Below are 20,750 nucleotides of genomic sequence, written 5' to 3'. Positions count from 1 at the left end.
ACAACCCCTCCAGAGTCCCACAAGATCGTCGCGATGACTTCACCGGCTCAGAGTGCGGCTTTGAACTTTTTCTTCGGAGCAGAGGTGCTGCGAAGAAACTCCCTGGATTGCCGTTTTCTTGTCGGCTCGAATTGATGAACCCATATTTTACCGCCAGTGACCATGTTCGACACAGAACTGTCACGATCACCGTCGTAAGCCGCATGCAATTCCCAACATATGGCCCTTGGTTGCTCCAAATGGTCTCGCGTTAGGCGGCGAAGAAACCCGACGGACACCATCCTCTGATTACCCCAGCTGGTGGACGATTGTGCAGGATTGCAGTTGAGCAACTAGATGTTCGGCTGGGATCCGTGGATCACCTCGAATGAGGGCGTCCGCACCTTCCAACACTGCAAGAGTCACAGCTGTGGGCGGCCACCGGCACGTGGGAGATTGGAGAGGTTTGCAAGACCTTGTTGCCATGGCGACCGACGCCTCACCCAACGACTCATCGTGCTTTTGTTCACTGCCAGGACTCCACAGACATTCTGCAAGTGACAATGAATTTGTACGATGCTCTGGTTTCCCGCTAAAAACAAACTCAAAGACAGCGCTCTGCTTGGGACATATCTCCGTTATAGACGCAACATTCATGGCTACGTACACCGCCGCCATCTGTAAGAACTTCATGAAACAGTGGGGGCTGAAGCGGGACGCTTCCACGATGTCCCACAACAAATTCTGCGTTTTTTTTTTCAACCGACATTGGTAGAAAAAAAAATGTTGCATTACTTACTAAAGGCCTCTCATATCGTATATGATGTTTCCAACTCCTTCAATGACGAATTTCTCAGTACAACAGATTGTCGTGTATATTATTAATAATATAGAATGATGCGGGTGTTAGTAAAATCTGACTATTCACATTTTCAGTGCATCAATCTGATCATCGTAAATTAGTAATTTTCTATTTAATGATGCGTGGTTGCACTAGCGTAAGAATTCTCATATACACCTCAGTGTGTTGTGTATTTACATGTTTTGTGATTAAGATAATTAGTGCATTTAATGAAAATATGCTTAACCTTTTTTGGCTTATTCTACATCCATATGACCATTTGTCTTATGATCTGTGAAAGCTAAGTTAGCACACCTCTTTTTTTTATAAATACGTAATGTGTATTCTTGTTTTATGACACAGCATCATTGTACGTCTTTCATATTTTTCCGTCGTTTGGTTGACATGGAGATACAGGGAAATTCCTCATATGAGTCACATGTCTAACCGCATCTTCCCTAGGATCTAATTAACCGTCTCAGACGTATTTTCTACTGGCCAGCGGCACTCTGGGTGTCCCAGTGAAGCACAACACCGATGAACCGACACCCATGAGCTTCGAGCCTGCATACCTGTCTCACAAAACTGATGTCACGGGTTCAGCTGCTGGCTCGGGCCGCCCTCCCATAGCGTGTGTGTGTCTGTGTGTGTGTGTGTGTGTGTGTGTGTGTGTGTGTGTGTGTGTGAAGAGTGTATTCAAAGACGACTATATGGCAATGTTGGCATGAGCATAAACAAACAAGGCGTATTGTAATTAATGGTGTAAACGCATGCAGTTGAAAGTACACGATACTAGAAGCAAAAAATGTCGTAGTAAAATGGCCTCTATAACACATACCTTGAGAAGTATGAGCATTACTTCATCTTCGATACTACGAACCCAAAGTTCTAGAGGACTGATGACCTCAGATGTTAAGTCCCAAGTACTCAGAGCCATTTGAACCATTTATGGGTAAGGAATGTGTCCTTGGCGTTTGGCCATAACTCTTGTTACATCCTCTTCATAAAAAGAAGAGTCCGGCTGACGGCGAAATCCCCAAGTTCGACAGGACACGAATGGTAGACATTGGCCTTGGACTTTTGAAACGATCAGTCCAGGTGTTCACCGCGGGAGATGAAGCAAACCACAGGAAAACTAATCCTGGGTGGTGAGCCTCTGACCACCCGAACTTTAGTTCAGTGTCTTACCCACTGCACCACCTCGTTAGCCGACATTTCTTCACTAGTATCACATTCACACACGTTCTCCTTATATTTTATTAGCACAATCGGTAGGCGTCATGTCAAGTGCATCTTCTCACATTGGTGGCTGCAACAAGCGTCATACCGTGAGGCGTACACATCCGCGGAAAATTCCGCACCTCGCGCGCAGCAGATTGTCGCTCTGGAACCGCCAGCCCGTTACCCCTAGCGGACAGCCCGGAGATGAGCAATTTGTGGGCCGACTGTTGGCCGGCCCCGTCAGAAAACCGTAGCCGTGTGGCGCTGCTGCTGCTCTGCGCGATGAAAAACCTAACGTCACTCAGTGTCACATCATCACTACACCGGTCTGTCTGTACACGCCTGTACACTGTCACCATGCTTCATCTCAACAACCAAGCTGCACCACAAAAAGAAAACTAATAAATTAGAAGAAATAGGTCTTGAGGTACTCTTATCTCAAATACCTCTCTCGTGCTAGCAAACTATTAACATACGAAACTTAACGTACAGCTCATGTCAGTATGACCGGGGAACAACTGAAACCAGCATGCGAAACCGAGTCGCTTGGTTGCTCTGCTTCCCCCCCTTCGTGGTATGAGAATGGAGTGGAAGAAGCACCGACAACAGATCATCTCCCTTTCATTTTCACAATAACGCGTAACAGAAGCACAAAATTACACTGTCCCTGCACGCATCAGCCATCTGCACGTCATACTTACACACACACACGACATTTTATGGTCGGAAGAAAGCAGTTGCAAAACACCTCTACCAGAACCTCCACATTCAAGAGGTATGGTATTCCCGCAGTAGTTCCACCCCTCACTGAGCATCGGACTGAGCTTCACTTAAAATAAGACCAGGCGAGGTGTCGCAGTGGTTAGCACACTGGACTCGCATTCAGGAGGACGCCGGTTCAAACCCGCGTTCGGCCATCCTGATTTAGGTTTTCCGTGATTTCCCTAAATCACCTCAGGCAAATGCCGGGATGGCTCCTTTGAAAGGGCACGGCCGATTTCCTTTCCCATCCGTCCCTAATCCGATGGGACCGATGACCTCGCTGTTTGTTCCCCTTCCACCAAATCAACCAACCAACCAACTTAAAACAATGTAAACACTGAATACAGACAGTAGCAGCGCAGCGAGTGCTTGCTGCAGCGCGATTTCAATTAGTTGACCATTGACATCGAGCGGGAGGACTACTCCCTTCAGGAGTAGGCCTACTTCAGATGGGAACCTGCCATTGTAAGTTTCCACTGTGTTGGTACTTACGATGACGAAACACACTACCTGCCAGTTTTCAAGTAGGAAACTTCCCCGGACATTAAAATTTCGATAATTACAATAAATAATTCCGGCCCTAATTAAAATCAAGGATATATTTTTTTTATATTCACAGCGGTATTATAGAGATATGTACCATACTTGAGTTTCAGAATCTATAAGTGATTTTTGTAGGAGACAGAAACTATAAACTACTCACTTATTACGTCTTAAACATCGATAAAATCGTCAGGAAACGCTGTTTTTGCGGGTACCAAACGCAATGCGATACGCAACTTTGGAAACACCCGTAGTCTACAGAGATATTTCGGTAATGAACGAAAAAAAAAGTTTTTCAATTACTTTACATCTACATCTACATCTATACTCCGCGAGCCACCTTACGGTGTGTGGCGGAGGGTACTTATTGTACCACTATCTGATCCCCCCTTCCCTGTTCCATTCACGAATTGTGCGTGGGAAGAACGACTGCTTGTAAGTCTCCGTATTTGCTCTAATTTCTCGGATCTTTTCGTTGTGATCATTACGCGAGATATATGTGGGCGGTAGTAATATGTTGCCCATCTCTTCCCGGAATGTGCTTTCTCGTAATTTCGATAATAAACCTCTCCGTATTGCGTAACGCCTTTCTTGAAGTGTCCGCCACTGGAGCTTGTTCAGCATCTCCGTAACGCTCTCGCGCTGACTAAATGTCCCCATGACGAATCGCGCTGCTTTTCGCTGGATCATGTCTATCTCTTCTATTAATCCAACCTGGTAAGGGTCCCATACTGATGAGCAATACTCAAGAATCGGACGAACAAGCGTTTTGTAAGCTACTTCTTTCGTCGATGAGTCACATTTTCTTAGAATTCTTCCTATGAATCTCAACCTGGCGCCTGCTTTTCCCACTATTTGTTTTATGTGATCATTCCACTTCAGATCGCTCCGGATAGTAACTCCTAAGTATTTTACGGTCGTTACCGCTTCCAATGATTTACCACCTATGGCATAATCGTACTGGAATGGATTTCTGCCCCTATGTATGCGCATTATATTACATTTATCTACGTTTAGGGAAAGCTGCCAGCTGTCGCACCATGCATTAATCCTCTGCAGGTCCTCCTGGAGTACGTACGAGTGAGTCTTCTGATGTTGCTACTTTCTTGTAGACAACCGTGTCATCTGCAAATAGCCTCACGGAGCTACCGATGTTGTCAACTAAGTCATTTATGTATATTGTAAACAATAAAGGTCCTATCACGCTTCCCTGCGGTACTCCCGAAATTACCTCTACATCTGCAGATTTTGAACCGTTAAGAATGACATGTTGTGTTCTTTCTTCTAGGAAATCCTGAATCCAATCACAAACCTGGTCCGATATTCCGTAAGCTCGTATTTTTTTCACTAAACGTAAGTGCGGAACCGTATCAAATGCCTTCCTGAAGTCCAGGAATACGGCATCAATCTGCTCGCCAGTGTCTACGGCACTGTGAATTTCTTGGACAAATAGGGCGAGCTGAGTTTCACATGATCTCTGTTTGCGGAATCCATGTTGGTTATGATGAAGGAGATTTGTATTATCTAAGAACGTCATAATAAGAGAACACAAAACATGTTCCATTATTCTACAACAGATTGACGTAAGCGAAATAGGCCTATAATTATTCGCATCTGATTTATGACCCTTCTTGAAAATGGGAACCAGTCGCTAGGTACTTTACGTTCTTCCAGCGATCTACGATAAATTGCTGATAGAAAGGGGGCAAGTTCTTTAGCATAATCACTGTAGAATCTTAAGGGTATCTCGTCTGGTCCGGATGCTTTTCCGCTACTAAGTGATAGCAGTTGTTTTTCAATTCCGATATCGTTTATTTCAATATTTTCCATTTTGGCGTCCGTGCGACGGCTGAAGTCAGGGACCGTGTTACGATTTTCCGCAGTGAAACGGTTTCGGAACACTGAATTCAGTATTTCTGCCTTTCTTCGGTCGTCCTCTGTTTCGGTGCCATCGTGGTCAACGAGTGACTGAATAGGGGATTTAGATCCGCTTACCGATTTTACATATGACCAAAACTTTTTAGGGTTCTTGTTTAGATTGTTTGCCAATGTTTTATGTTCGAATTCGTTGAATGCTTCTCTCATTGCTCTCTTTACGCTCTTTTTCGCTTCGTTCAGCTTTTCCTTATCAGCTATGATTCGACTACTCTTAAACCTATGATGAAGCTTTCTTTGTTTCCGTAGTACCTTTCGTACATGATTGTTATACCACGGTGGATCTTTCCCCTCGCTTTGGACCTTAGTCGGTACGAACTTATCTAAGGCGTACTGGACGATGTTTCTGAATTTTTTCCATTTTTGTTCCACATCCTCTTCCTCAGAAATGAACGTTTGATGGTGGTCACTCAGATATTCTGCGATTTGTGCCCTATCACTCTTGTTAAGCAAATATATTTTCCTTCCTTTCTTGGCATTTCTTATTACACTTGTAGTCATTGATGCAACCACTGACTTATGATCACTGATACCCTCTTCTACATTCACGGAGTCGAAAAGTTCCGGTCTATTTGTTGCTATGAGGTCTAAAACGTTAGCTTCACGAGTTGGTTCTCTAACTATCTGCTCGAAGTAATTCTCGGACAAGGCAGTCAGGATAATGTCACAAGAGTCTCTGTCCCTGGCTCCAGTTCTGATTGTGTGACTATCCCATTCTATACCTGGTAGATTGAAGTCTCCCCCTATTACAATAGTATGATCACGAAACTTCTTCACGACGTTCTGCAGGTTCTCTCTGAGGCGCTCAACTACTACGGTTGCTGATGCAGGTGGTCTATAGAAGCATCCGACTATCATATCTGACCCGCCATTGATACTTAACTTAACCCAGATTATTTCACATTCGCATTCGCTAATAACTTCACTGGATATTATTGAATTCTTTACTGCTATAAATACTCCTCCACCATTGGCGTTTATCCTATCCTTGCGGTATATATTCCATTCTGTGTCTAGGATTTCGTTACTGTTCACTTCCGGTTTTAACCAACTTTCCGTTCCTAATACTATATGCGCACTATTTCCTTCAATAAGAGATACTAATTCAGGAACCTTGCCCTGGATACTCCTGCAGTTTACCAATATTACGTTAACTTTTCCTGTTTTTGGTCTCTGAGGACGGACGTTCTTTATCAACGATGATAATGTCCTCTCTGGTAAGCCGTCAGGTATTTTATCGTTTCGCCCAAGGGGGGGTCCCTCTAACCTAAAAAACCCCCGTGTGCACGCCACACGTACTCTGCTACCCTAGTAGCTGCTTCCGGTGTGTAGTGCACGCCTGACCTGTCTAGGGGGGCCCTACAGTTCTCCACCCAATAACGGAGGTCGATGAATTTGCAACCATTATAGTCGCAGAGTCGTCTGAGCCTCTGGTTTAGACCCTCCACACGGCTCCAAACCAGAGGACCGCGATCGACTCTGGGCACTATGCTGCAGATATTAAGCTCAGCTTGCACTCCGCGTGCGATGCTGGTTGTCTTCACCAAATCAGCCAGCCGCCGGAAGGAACCAAGGATTGCCTCAGAACCCAAGCGGCAGGCGTCATTCGTTCCGACATGTGCTACTATCTGCAGCCGGTCACACCCAGTGCGTTCAATAGCTGCCGGAAGGGCCTCCTCCACATTACGGACGAGACCCCCCGGCAAGCACACCGAGTGCACACTGGCATTCTTCCCCGACCTACCCGCTATTTTCCTGAGGGGCTCCATAACCCGCCTAACGTTGGAGCTCCCTATAACTAATAGGCCCGCCCTCTGTGACTGTCGGGACCTTGCCGGAGAATCGGCCACTGGCCCAACAGGCGAGGCATCCTGTGGTGGCTCGGAAACGATGTCATCACCACTAGGAAGCACCCCGTACCTGTTGGAAAGGGGTAAGGCAGCTGCCACGCGGCCAGATCCCACCTTTGCCTTTCGGCCAGGCACGCGCGAGCCCACCACTGTCCGCCATTCACCCTGGAGTGATGGCTGACCGGTAAGATGCTCACTGCCGGAAGACGCAGCGACATCAGGGGTTCCATGTGATTCCAAGGCCACCGAAGTAGGCATAGGTCTCACCACAGTTGCCCCAACGCCACTACAAGCCGACGCCTGCGCCTCGAGCTCGATGAGCCTAACAGACAAAGCCTCCACCTGCCCCCGAAGAGTGGCCAATTCTCCTTGCGTCCGCTCACAACAACCACAGTCCCTACACATGACTATGTTTACCCTACTCTATACGGTGACAAATTCCCAAGATAATCTTCTGATGAGCTACTCTGATAATCAAGAAACACTCACTGAAATACGAGACGCGAAAACTACGCTAGGTTTTCCCAGAAAAACTATTTAAAAGCTAAGCGCAGCAAATAAGTACAAAAACGCTTTATACAAACAGTACTCGCTGCTGCTGGTGATAAGTTTCCTGGACGGGAAAATTCCACCCATTTCAAGATAATTAACGTAACTCTGGCCCAGAAGTTTTTGACCTGTTATGTGAATTTCTGATTTTATACGTCGTTTTCTACGGAGAGGTGAGCGGTTTGGAGGCTAACTGTAGAAACAATTATTGTAGCTACAACGTCGCATCTTCCGATCTTAAACTCTGCGTGTCACCTAATTTAAATCACAGTGTAATATTACTGATTGGTACGCCGGCCAGAGTGGCCGAGCGGTTCTAGGCACTACAGTCTGGAACCGCGCGACCACTACGGTCGCAGGTTCGAATTCTGCCTCGGGCATGGATGTGTGTGATGTCCTTAGGTTAGTTAGGTTTAAGTAGTTCTAAGTTCTAGGGGACTGATGACCTCAGAAGTTAAGTCCCATAGTACTCAGAGCCATTTGAACCATTTAACTATGCTCTGTATGTCACTTATATCCATAGAGCGTTGTGGCTCAGTGGTTCAAACAATGAATGGATATTTTGGAAGAGTGATGTTCAAGTTTCCCCTCACATCTGGGTGACATGTTTTCCACTGTTAGCCTGTATAGCTTCTGATGAATGGCAGGATGGTTCCTTTGCATCTCCCACCTTTTTATAACCGACCTAGAGCTTTGTCTACAATGAGCTCGCTGTCAGCAGGCCCTCAGACTCTCAGTTTCGTTTTCTCTCGGCACAGAGCCAGTGGAGTGCTTCCCGATGAATCTTATGAATGTATTAACCCTTCTGATAATGTATGTCACTGTCTATTTGAGGACTCACATTAACATAAATAACTTCGTTGCAGTAAGTTTTGTAGAAGCGAGATGAACACAGAAATAACTCACTTGCTGGAAGCTAAGACATTTGATAATTACAATGCAAAATGAGACACCGTACGTAGCAGGCAGCTCGAGAGAGAGAGAGAGAGAGAGAGAGAGAGAGAGAGAGAGAGAGTCTCTCGTACAGTGCTGATCGTGTTATACAGTACACACCAGGAAGCCGTTAGGCTAGAAACCACGACGCCAGAGTAGCAAATAGTTTCACGGCCGCAGTATAAAAACAACTTTCTCGCAGGAGACTGAAAAAACTAGATGCGTGTACGGTTGCCAGTGAAAACCAGAACGAGTGACTGCCGCTTCCCGTGCAAATTACAAAGAATTTTCTGAAGTGCTTGCTGTAAACTGTTATCGAAGAGAACTGGAGAAGGAAGTTTAGTGTTCAACGTCCTGTCGACCATGAGATCATTAGCGACCGAGAGAACAGTCATCAACATCTGCCATGCCCTTTTCAAAGGACATATAGGCTACTTTCACAATGACACCCAGAGCGGACGCCACACGCCGTCGCCAGAGGTAGCTCGATTACATCCGCCGATGGCTGCACCACTGCGTCTCCGACCTCCCCCGCCAGTTTTTTGGAGGGATCAAGCACGTTAGAAGCTATGCTCCTTGGGCAGAATGGAAGCCACGACGCCACTGTGCTTCGAGACGAGTACTGCATTGCACTGTCTGCTACTGAAACGATACCGAATGCATGTGAATTAGCTATACTGCTCTCGTAAAGAATGTCGCGAGTAAGTACACTCTTTCGTCAGTTATTGGGATAACTAGACATTTTTACGAATATATAAGATGAAGACAGAAATACTTTATTACAGATTCCATATGATTCGCGGTGGCGCTGAAAAACGAGGTTACCAACACTGTACATTTTCAAATCAATTCAGTAAAACAAACATACGTGAATTAATCATCAATGACTGCCATTCAGCCTATGTGTGTGAGACAAACATAAATTTTAGAATAAGATTATCTGAACATGTATATCGCATTGGCAAACCATCTCTGATAACAGACTCATTACCCCACTGGTATAAAAACACCAGTTAGCAGAAATAATAATTCGCGGATATCTAATGCCGACCTACCACAATCCAACTACAGCATTAAGCACGAAAACTTCTAGTTAGAAATTAAATAGCAATTTCAGACCACAGATACCGAGGTATATACCTGCTACTATATTTCTCATCCTAAGGACGCCACAAACTACTCCTTTCTTGTACTAAACTTGAAAATTTCTCGCAGTCGATGTGTTTGCTTGTGTGAACGTCGTCCGATTCGACCAAAGAAACCAACTACATGAATTTCAGCGTTATCGTCTGAAGTCTGTACGTTCGGTCAGTGAGATCTGCTGCACTGAGACCGCGCGCGTGATGGCGTACTGATGTGAAAAGGTCGGTCGTCTTCAGGCGATATCGTAGACGGTGGATATCCCTGAGATCGGCGCCACTGTGACCGTAGCCTCAGTAGATGCAGGGAAATTAAGCAAAATACGAATCTGGGTGTTTGTAAAAGTGTCTGAACTTCGCGTCTACCGACAGTGGTTGTAGTGCCTTGACCACTACGCCAGTTTCTCCCCTTGGTTCTGACACAGCGGTGACGAACATTTCTTTCACTGATGAGCTTCAGACAACGTCGAGCGCCAATGCCTCTACGCCAGTGGTCGTCAAACTGCGGCCCGAATCGAGTGTTCGTGTAGTTCGCGGTTCTCAGCCGTATTTTATAATGGTATGCTTCTAGCAACTAAAAGCAGAATGCAAAAAAAGTCAACTCACGTTAAGAGCTTCTTAAGAGTGTAGTTTTCTCACCCAGTAACAAGCAAAAAACACTTACAGACACAGTAATATTTCAAAATGTGCTTAATTTTAACTGGTGTCGGTGAATACGCCCGTGAGCTAAGTACAGTTTGCCGCCTACGACAGGGACAGAGTGCATCCTGATGTGAGAGGGAGAGGGAGAATATTTTATTGTTTGTCTTCCAATGCTGACAGCTGACGAGCGTGCGCAACCTAGCACCGACCAGGTGCTGTGGTATATATCTCAGGCGCAAGTAAGATGGATTCGGTAATGTGCGTTATAGAGACGGCCATCGTTAAATGTGGTGGATGTTTGTCGCAACTAATATGAAATCAAATTAAGTTGTTTGTAATAGAATGCAATAAGAAGAACAAAAATGAAAAGGTAAGATCCGTAGGGGGAGGTGTGGTAAAGTGGCCACGATGGGAAATTCGGCCAAAAGGTTTGATGACCACTGCTCTAATCTATTTCGCGGTCTTGGTAGCCGGACAAGTCGTGTGTGTGTGTGTGGGGGGGGGGGGGGGGGGGGGGGAATAGGTGAGAGTATGGATAAACTGTAATCCATCACACAAGTTGAATGATCACAGATCTGCTATCTAACAGCAGCCCACAGCAGCTGCTCACAGCAAGCCAGGCGCGGTTTCCATCGCGGCTGGTGCAGTGCACACTTGGAGACAAGACGCTGCATCACACGGAACGTGCTCCTCACCGCTATTTGGGGCCGCAGCGCTGTCCAGCGGCAGCTGTGGGCTCTATCTGGGCGGCAAATCATACATTTAGTTTACGTTAACGGACACACTTAAAATTGCTACATGAGCTCTATTGAAACGCACATTTTCTCCCCTGTCCATTTCCCGTCCACGTCTTTCTATCTGTCTTATACATAAATACAAACTTTAATACACATCAACAAAATACAAGGAAAAACGGAAGTCCGATGGACATCACACACATCCATCCCCGAGGCAGGATTCGAACCTGCAACCGTAGCAGCAGCGCGGTTCCTACGGAAGCGCCTAGAACCGCTCGGCCACCACTTGTAAGTAAAATAAAATAAAAAAATCATTATTTACTGCAATTTTAATCGCACGCGCACGCACATGCTTCCGTATAAATCTGCGTTTCTTCACACAATATTTATGAAGGGATTATGTATTCCAAAAGCTGAAAATCTTGTAATTTTTTTACGAATAAGTAAATCAATACTGAATTGCAATAGTTTCAAGCAGTGAGGTAGAAAGCGATCCTCCACTTCGTCGGCGCTAATCTCCTGACACGTTTACAAAATCGAACAAACTCACTCCTCAGAGAGATCGCTCTCATTATATATAAATCGAATATCACGAAGCATACTTCCATTAAAGCAATAAGAAAGTCCCAAAATAGTTTCGAAAACATGAAGAAGAATAAAAAATAATTTGGAGATAGCAGGACGTGAGGCAACCATATTTAATATCACAATTCCTCGCCGCTGTCCCACACACTACAGCGAATTAGTAGTATAAATGTCTACATTTTTGTTCTTATAATATCCAGAAGGTTTTAACCACTGACATTTAATTAGGACAACTCGCATCGAGAACCATCGCGTTGCACTTTTGATAAATCTCCAAAGCACCGTTGCCATGAAACGGCATGTTTTCATAAGACGGAAGTTACAATATGAAAACAACAACAACATACGAAAATTCTTTAACCTTCAATATTACGTTTCTTGTCATTGTGGTTCAACAAATCGCACCAAAAACGACACGTTTTCGAGTGATCGTCACTGTGCTGGTGCCCTGAAAGAGAACATGTACTCTCGGAAGGCAAGTTAGAATATAAAACCCATCAAATGCGGGATTTAACTGAAACGAATTAATCTAATATGCTGTCTCCCAATACCTGCTTGTGACGTAGAACATGATCTTGTAATTTATAGGCGGCGTTCCTCTCCACTAAGTAAAAATCTTTCTATTATCCAGCCTTTCACGTTTCGAAATGTCGCAGACTGTGAAATTCCACTCAGTCAGATCACAAAATTCGACCAGCTCCTCGTTCACGAACGCTTTCACATCCCTTGAGAGGACGGCTTAAGCCTGTCTCTGTCCTAAGAGAAAGTAATCCGACAGGCCAATGAAAGTAACGAACGCCAGGCTCAAAAACAAGCATTCGCGGTCGCTCTTAAGGGGGAGCCATAAGCCCAACTGTAAATCTGCAGTGTCATTAATATTCTGGAGTGCTCCACCATTCTGTTTTGCTAGTGCTTTCTTCAATGCGTTATAAGATGTCAGGCGTACATGTGTATCGTGCGGATGACTAGTGAGTAGTGGGTCAATGTAATCTTTCTGTTACGTATGATTACGAAAATGAAAGGAAGTGGGACAGTGAAATCCCTTACCGGCGCATCGTCTACTGCTTCCTAATCGTATGAAGGGGAAGCAGAGTTTAACGTAACCACACTAATTGCCACAAAGCGTAACTCATGCCCTCACCCCGTAACACTATATGCAGTCTGGAATTTCCTCTCCTTACTGGTTAAACTGTGTCTAAGTGGAATATCATTTGGTTTCCCACAACTGGCTTAACAGGATTCAGTTTTCTGGCACCTCTGAGCACTGAAAAAAAAATCTTGTCATGGGGGAAGCCTCGTCAGAGAGGTCCACCGCATGAACGACTAGGGAAGTGATCCCAGTGGTGGTTTCCACTGATGATGATGAAATGATAATGAGGATGACACAACACCCAGCCCCTGAACGGAGAAAATCTCCGGCGCAGCCGGGAATCGAACCCGGGCCCTTTGGCTTGACAGACCGCCGCGCTGACCACTCAGCTATCGGGGCGGACTGAGCACTGAAGAATAATGCAAATAATTATCGAACTTTATTTATAGATGCCATCTGCAACTTACGAGCTCAGTATTCACTGAATTGCACATCAAGGTTTCGTATACATTCACCACGATAAAATTAATTAATGCTATCAAAATTAACACTCATTTCAGTGTGCTAAAACAAGTTACTAAAACTTTTTTAGTGTTTGTCAGTGCTGAGAAATTCGTTTTTGTTTGTTGATGAAACGTACAACAAGAACTATACGAAGCACGAATGGAAGAGTCTTGCACCTTGGAATTCTTTCAGGCTTCCCTCTCTAACCAGCCCTGTAGCTGGATCTTAATATATTTTATCATTCAGGTTTCAAAAGATAACATTCACTTTTTGTGTGACTCAGTCTTTTTCTGAAATTACAAAAATTATTCTGTATAGATTGTTCCAAGGCACAACATGGTCGTGTAGCTAGGAACAAATATTCTACTGAAATTAACACACGTCTTAATCGACAAAATCTTATTAATACTGTACTTAGTCGTTTATCTGTTACAGTATTACTTCATTCTACACCAAACCCACAAAGTGAAATCATATTAAGCAGAAGTTATTATCACATACCCATTACAAGTTAAATGCTTTTGAAGTAGAAGCCACTGAAAACTAACACAAATGTCCACTTTCAAGGCAATTGTCAAGACATTAAAGAAACTTGGGTCATTTGTAAATATCACATAATTCATGGTAGAAGATCTTCTTTCGTTTCAAGGCACAAGATGGTACACGATCAACAAAGTATGGTTTAGCCGTCCACAAGTTAAGCAACTAGTTTTAAAAATAAATAGGATTTTACTCATCACAGAATTCTGTAATTGCAACATTAACAGTATCTTCCAAATGGCTGTAATACATTACAAAGCACTTAAGGGGAGGTTCTGATCGAGACCGTTGAAAAAATGGATTTTTATCGGTGAAGTACACAGATTAAGCCTGCAAAAGGATGTTTTGATTGTGAAAGTATTTTTGAAGTTACAACGTGGTGAATACGCTCTCAGAAGAAAAGAGACATACCACGAAGGAATTATCCGAAAGGGATAGAAATCGGTAGAAATGATGTATATGTACAGACAAAAAAGGATCATAATTCCAGAAACATTTTATGATTTATTGAAGAGAAAGGGCTTCATAACCTGAGCAAGCCAATAATAGATTGTTCCACCTTAGATTCTTATGCAAGGAGTTATTGGGCTTGGCATTCGTAGATATACTCGTTGGATGTCCTCCTGAAGAGTATCGTGCCGAATTCCGTCCAATTAGTGCGTTATATCGTCAAAATCGATAGCTGGCTGGAGGGCCTGTCCGTAATGCTCCAAACTTTCTCAGTTGGGGAGACATCCGCCGAACTTGCTGACGAAGGCAGGGGTTGGCAAGCACGAAGGCAAGCAGTAGAAACTCTCGCCGTGTGCGCGCCGTATTGTCTTCCAGAAATGTAAGTAAAGGACGGCTTGACATGAAGCGCAGCAACATGGGGCGTAGGATTTCGTTCACGTAACGCTGTGCTGTAACAGTGCCGCGGATGGCAACGAAAAGGACCCTGGTATGAAATGAAATGACACCACAGGCCATGATCACTCCTGGCTGTCGGGTTGCACAGGGGGGGCGACACTCCGTTTGGTATCCCACCGCTGTCCGGAGCGTCTCCAGACACGTCTTCGGCCTGGAATCTCATTGACTGGAGTGGAACTGTCTTCACTGATGAGTCCCGCTTCCAACTGAGCACCGATGACCAGCAAACACCTGTCTGTCCCCCCCCCCCCCCCCATACTTCCCGTAACCAGGACTGATGGTATGACAAGTCGGCCGGCCGATGTGGCCGAGCGGTTCTAGGCGCTTCAGTATGGAACCGCGCGTCCGCTACGGACGCAGATTCGAATCCTACCTTGGGCATGGATGTGTGTGATGTCTTTGGGTTAGTTAGGTTCTAGGGGACTGATGACCTCAGATGTTAAGTCCCGTAGTGCTCAGAGCTACTTGAACTATGACAAGTCATCCAGATTACATTTCAGGAAGATAATGCCCGTCCGCACACGGCAAGACTTTCTGCTACCTGTCTTCCTGCTTGCCAGACACTACCTTGGCCGGCAGGTCCGCCGGATATCTCCCCTACTGGCAATATTTGCAGCATTATCGGCAGGGCCCTCCAACCAGCTCTAGAGTTTGACGACCTAACTTGGCAATTGAACAGAATTTGGCACGATATCTCCCAGGAGGACATCCAACAATTCTATCAACCGATGCCAAGCCAGAGGTAGCCTAACGAGTTATTAAGTTCTCTTGAATAAATCATCCAAGTTTTCTGAAATTGTGATCGTTTGTTTGTCTATGCATGTACATCACGTCTACGGATTTCCTTCGCATTCGTATAATTCCTCCGTAGTGCGCCTTTTTTTTTCGTTTTTAGTGCTAGAGTGTATAAGCAGCGGCAAGCGTTGGATGAATTGATTCAAGAAAAGATTCGACCAGTATGCGTTTTTCTGTTCAATGAAGCCTTGCTTAAAAGAAGCAGCTTCGACGCTCCCAAAACGTCTTCATTGTTGGGCAAAAACTGTTGAAATGGAAGAATATATAGCTGCAGATATATTCAACGAAGGATATTCATCTATTCTAAAAATCAGATATTTGTCAGGCATCTCCACAGGGACGAAAATCAAAAACTTGGCGTAGTTATCCGATCTGAAACGGAGCAAGGAATGTCTCAGTTTGTTGAAAGAATCCGTATTGCAAATCTACAGCACCAAATTCAAATCCAGATCATAGTTGAGGAAAAGGATGGATGCCTCCATGATCCGAGGATAGAAGATTAACCATAAATTTTGAAACAGTGGGACTTTCTTAGTTACTTCAAACTTTCAACGCGTTTTTCTCGAATGAATATTTGTCACAGCACGAAGCGCTCTAGAGCCGCGACAGATTAACCGATTCATTTAATTTAAAAAATGAAAGATAATTAAATTTATGTGGCCTTAGCAAGAGCTTTTTATCCGAATTTCAAATATTTTTTTAAGCATTTGAAATTTACATGTTTGTCAAATAGCCGCCATTTCACTTTTTCCCAGTGTTTGGTGAGGACCCCCAAGCTCATTCCAGTTCAGGAGTTTGCTACTGTCGTGGGTTTCAGGAACAGCCGTGAGTCTCTCTGCACAACGCTCCGCGGGAACCAGGACGAGCCGCTAGGGGCATACGTTGACAAGGGCTGCAGCCGGCATTTTCAATTTATTGTGAGTTACAAAATGGGTTTTCACACTCGTGTGTGGTAAAAACCCCGTTTTTATTTTAAAAAATTCTTGTATGAAGAAAGAATTCTCAACTCCATTCATTTTTCTGCGTCTTCATCAGAATCTCCAATTAAATGTGTAGAATTTAAAATATTTTCAATTACTGCACAAAACATGAACTCATGCCCCACAACAAGAAAAACAGAAAAAAATGTTGGTGATCGCAGTGGAGATTCGTTCGTGTGATCTCAAGACCGACCACTAGATTGTGTAAGCTTTCTCTAAAGATTTATTTAGAACTGAAAATAATGAATATTCTTTTTTCAAAAACATTTTCATTGTGTAACATGTGCTTTAGGTATCGCATTCAATAGCTGACCAATACTGACTTCTGGTTGGCGTTGTGTTGGGTATGTGAACAGTGTCCTGGCGCAAAACTTTAAACTTAGAGACATACTGAATTTGCAATAATGAAAACTCATCTAATTAAATGCCAAAAGTAACTAATTGTGTACTCAGTGAAAACTAATGGAAGCTCAGTACTGAAGTACATACTGAAAATTGCGAAACATGAAGTACAACGTGCCCAAAAAAAATATAATACTGCTGTGCTCAGTAGAAAAAATAACTGTTTGACATTAACTACATTGTTCACTGTAAATTACCCTGATTGCTTAGCGCAACAGTCGATAATTCTGACAACGAACTGTTTCCTCATAAGGATGTGAAGTGATGTTTGCCCTGAAATAAAAGTAACGTATCTCATATTCAGCTTGCTGTTTTGTGTCTGGTGTACTGACGTTCTCCAAGGCAAATAAAAATTAGCAGATGGAGTAGTTAAAGAAGAAATAAATTACTCACTAGAAAATTTGTTTTTTTTTGCTTGTCAGAAACAATCTGCAGCTTAGTGTGGCGTTAGGTGGAATGCATACACGACAAAATATTCAAAACCTTACTAAGGATGATGGAGGAGAGCTTTTTTAAAAGAGAAATTGAGCTCTGATCATTGTTAAAAAAGAATGTACAACACAAGAAGACCCTAAGAGTTACGAAATTCTCTCAAAGCAAAAGTTACAGACATTCCAACCAATTTCGTTACTTGCGACATAATGAAAACGAAGAGATCAAATTAGCACTAATCATGAATGTTATTAGTTATCTGAGGGACAAGAATTTCCTGCAATCAATAATTCTCACAAAGAAACATTTCATCGTTGTGCATGCATTGGTTACCTTGGAAAATTCCGCCATAAATCTTCTCTGTCAATAGAATCAATAATACGTTTATAAACAAGTTTTCATCTCGATAATACAGTATTTTACATTCACAAATATCAAATCTCCTTCTCTAAAAACTGAACTGCTCGCTACTGTGCCCCAGCGCCGCACAAGTGACTGGCGAACAAGCGCATCACAGGTCACATTCCACGGAGTCAAGGATCCTATCTACTACCTGTGCAGGGCGCTCATGCATCTTTGTCCAGTTCAGTAGAGGTGAACTATTTACGGTGATAGAAAACATGTGAAAACCTTACAACTGAAACGTCGACAAGAGAACGTCGTGTGTTCCTAGGTACACTGTCCTCCAGGTACAACACTTCCCCCTTCCTGTCGGGACGAAACGATGTCCTGGATCGTCCTTATAGCGGAGAAATTACTAAGTACGCTATATGAGGAGTTGCTCTCTCCACGTTCAGGCTATCGTCAATTACGGTCGGAGAAAGCCCGCTGCTGGTATCCAGGCGGCGGAGAAGAAACAGATTACGGAGGGGCGGGCAGCAATTTCTCTGTTGACGCAACATCGGGAAGCGGCTTGGCGGGTGATGCAAGATTGGTGGAACGCAGACGTCAACAAACGAAATCCTTTGGGCCACTTTTACCGCAAAAGCAGGCCCGAATTCAGATGGAACAACGAAGAAAACATTACCACATCAAGGTTTATTAAAATTAAAGGACTGAGCGCATTACCCGAAAATTAAGTCGTATGAAGTGGCGAAGGCAAAAAGAACAGTGATAAGGTACTTCATTTTTCTCCACATACAAATCTTAGCCAGAGGTGAAAGAAGCAATACGTGACAGGTAAAACCGAGCTACTGAGCCATGCTGTGCAGTGGACAGCAGTCGCACAACGGGGATGCAACCAGAGCGATACGATGTGATGTTTCCTGTTACAGCCTTGAGTGAACGTGATGCGCCCTTCTGGAACATCGATGCATCTAGTGGCGGAGGTTACGAATCAGCACCAGACTCGTTTTCGTGTAATCTTTGCCTTTATAGTTGGAAGTCTCTTGCCGCTCTGTGTTCCAATCCTCTCTGACAATTCGATATCGTTTAGAAGGTCTGTAGCTGGTAATTAGACGTGTTCCCTCTAGCCGTCATAGAAGGCTGCTTTGGTAAGCTTGTCTATCATTCATTGCCAGGAATGCCACAGTGTGCTTTTAGCCAGCACACGGTAGCATCCTAACTACGCTGTGTAATATCAGAGTCGTGGTTGGATCGTCTACTCACACCCAAATCTGGATATAAAACCCAGTAACTTTTGTGTTATTGCCATCTATCACGGAATATGAAACGAATTGAATTCATGAGAATTACATCACAATATGAGTCAATACTCAGCCTCTAAAGGGTTCGATGTTGACGAGATAAATATTATCTTACGTAATACGAGCCTTAAAACGGATACTGTGGCTGTTAAATGATTATTAACCACCAATTACTTCAATTAGTTAATGACATGTCCCACTGATCATATGAAAGATTCTTTCGCCGAAAGATATGCAACGAGTCACTTTATAGGACATGTATACGTGATTAGTGTAGACATTAATGGCCAAATTATTGTTTTAGTCCTACTGATGCAGCTACATTTCAAAACTAGGCCTTTTTTTTTTACAAGCTACCACTTTTAATAAAAATTTGTCCATATAATGGAAGGGCCGACCGAAGTGGCCGTGCGGTTAAAGGCGCTGCAGTCTGGAACCGCAAGACCGCTACGGTCGCAGGTTCGAATCCTGCCTCGGGCATGGATGTTTGTGATGTCCTTAGGTTAGTTAGGTTTAACTAGTTCTAAGTTCTAGGGAACTAATGACCTCAGCAGTTGAGTCCCATAGTGCTCAGAGCCATTTATAATGGAAGGAGTTGTCCAGAAGAAATGATTTTAGGTTAGATTTAAAACTTACTTTGCTACCTGTCACACATTTTATGTTATTGGGAAAATGAACAAATTTTTTTGTTGTTGCTCGTTGAAATCCCTTCTCATTCAATGTCTGCTTTAATGATGGGTAATAAAGATCATGTATTCCTCTGGTGTCGTAGGTATGAAAACTACTTTTTTTCAAATTGTGATCGACTATGTACGACTAATTTCAGTAGGAAATATATGTACTCTGATGATGCAGTTAAAATGCCTAACTTCTTCTTTCTTTCTAAGAGACGAGTTATCCTGGAAAATTATGCCGGAAGACATTATTTAATGAAAATATGCAAAAGATGTCACGAAGTTGATTCATTTGTTTCCAAGATTAGCGATTACACTATAAGCAAAAGTAGCTGAGTTGTTTGTGCAGTTCAGCGATGTGCTTCTTTGAGTTCAAGTTTTCGTCAATATAAACACCCAGATATTTGGACCATTTGATGTTGTTTAGTCATTCCTGTTCATGTGCTACAGCAATTGTTGATATGACTATTTGTTTTACAGAAATGAATGAGGTACGGTTTCACAAAACTCAGCAAGAGTCAGTTTTCAGAGAACCACTCATTAAGTACGAACTTCAAGCATGCTGGAGTAGCTTGAGACAGCAACCTCTGTTAATCAGTAGAACGAAAAACCAGTCCAAGTTGCAAAGTTTTACTGTTTATTCATTCGATGATTAGTTTCGGTCCGAGACCCATTTTCAATCGTCATAACACGGTTGAAAATGGCGTTTCCGAAGATGTCAAAAATGGACAATGAACATTTACAGTGCATGCAGATAACTGTTATCTATGTGCACTGTAAACATTCATTGTACATTTTGACATCTTCGGAAATGTCATTTTCGACTCTGATATGATGATTTGAAAATGGGTCTCGGCCCGAAATTAATCATCGAATGAATAAAAAGGAAAAATTGGAACTTGGACTGGTTTTTCGTTCTACCACTTAATAAGTCTTTGAAAAGTACCTTCCATAATCTTTGCTCTTGGTTTCTCTCTAATGGGATTTATTATAACACCTGGTTTTTTTGTCATGATTCTTCTGTTGGTTTGATGCGACCCCCTTAGAATTCCTCTCCAGTGGCAA

Source organism: Schistocerca americana, chromosome 8, assembly GCF_021461395.2.
Source record: "Schistocerca americana isolate TAMUIC-IGC-003095 chromosome 8, iqSchAmer2.1, whole genome shotgun sequence".
Classification (NCBI taxonomy): Eukaryota; Metazoa; Arthropoda; class Insecta; order Orthoptera; family Acrididae; genus Schistocerca; species Schistocerca americana.
The sequence above is the reverse complement of the archived record's forward strand: the minus strand, read 5'-3'. Positions refer to the sequence as shown.